Source organism: Vanacampus margaritifer, chromosome 5 (genome assembly GCF_051991255.1).
Source record: "Vanacampus margaritifer isolate UIUO_Vmar chromosome 5, RoL_Vmar_1.0, whole genome shotgun sequence".
NCBI lineage: Eukaryota > Metazoa > Chordata > Actinopteri > Syngnathiformes > Syngnathidae > Vanacampus > Vanacampus margaritifer.
The window spans coordinates 5360001-5361423 of record NC_135436.1 but is presented as its reverse complement, the minus strand read 5'-3'; positions in this window follow the sequence as shown (position 1 = coordinate 5361423).

Below are 1423 nucleotides of genomic sequence, written 5' to 3'. Positions count from 1 at the left end.
TACCACTGGTGTCCACTAGCGGGTTTGAGGATTGACGCCACGACAGGCACCAACCACCTTACGGCCACAGTTCCGATCGGCCGCCTCAACAATGGAGGTGCGGAACATGGTCCAGTCGTACTCAATGTCCCTCGCCTCCCTCGGGAAAAGGGAGAAGTTCTGCCGGAGATGGATGTTGAAACTTTTTCTGACAGGGGATTCTGCCAGACGTTCCCAGCAGACCCACACAATACGTTTGGGTCTGCCAGGTCGGACCAGCATCTTACCCCGCCATCGGAGCCAACACACCACCAGGTGGTGATCAGTTGATAGCTCGGCCCTAGTCTTCACCCGAGTGTCCAACACATGCGGCCGCAAATCCGATGACACGACTACAAAGTCGATCATCGAACTGCGGCCTAGTGTGTCCTGGTGCCAAGTGCACATATGGACACCCTTGTGTTTGAACATGGTGTTTGTTATGGCCAGTCCGTGGCGAGCACAGAAGTCCAATTACAAAACACAGCTCGGGTTCTGATCGGGGGGGGGGGGTGTTCCTCCCAATCACGGCCCTCCCCTATGAGTTCCGGATATGCAGTGTGTGTATATATATATATTTATATAATGCATTGCGTGGCACAGTTAAGTTAAGTTATTTGGACGTTAATCCATGTCCTTTGTGTTTGTATTACCAGTAGCTGAATGTGTGTCGTATTCAGCACGTTTGTTTGATTTATGTTGGTCTATGTTTTTATTTTTTAAATTATTCAACAAACTGTAATATTAGGTTGTGTGTAAAATAATACAAGTTGTACAAGTTGCATTGCTCATCTGAAGATTTCTTGTGAAATTAAAAAATTTATAGATTTTTATTTTTTATTTTGGCCGTCTGACTAATTGGGCCGACATTACTGGCAAAGAGGATTAAACCCCTTTGCTGTACGTTTGACACCTCTGCTTTAACTCCATCATGATCCAACGCTGCCCGCATTTGTCTGCTTGGTGTTGGTTGGGAAATGTCTGCAGTTTCCTGCTGGAATGTGAATTCTAGTTGTTGATTAAGTGTGGAAATTTTGTACGCTAACTTTATCAACACATTTGTCTGTATGCTCTGCACGCAAGGTAAATGAGGTGTGACAAAAGCAGGTTTGTTGCCACAAGCGTTGTTTTGTAAAGGTAAGGCAGTCTGCAACTATGAATTAACTACATAGCTGAGATTCTATCCGAGCAAGTCAGGTTTGTTCAAGCGAAGAAGTTAATGCTTTGGCTGCCTGAAGTCCAGACAGCACTTGAAAGTCTGTGAAAAAGGAATTATCTGCAAAACCTGTTTGAAAACACACCAGAAAAAATTGAAAAAAGTAGGCTATGTAACACACAAACATTAAGTATAATTCAGTAGCCTGACTATGAAACGTTTGAGTAAACAATAAATGTCATTATATTA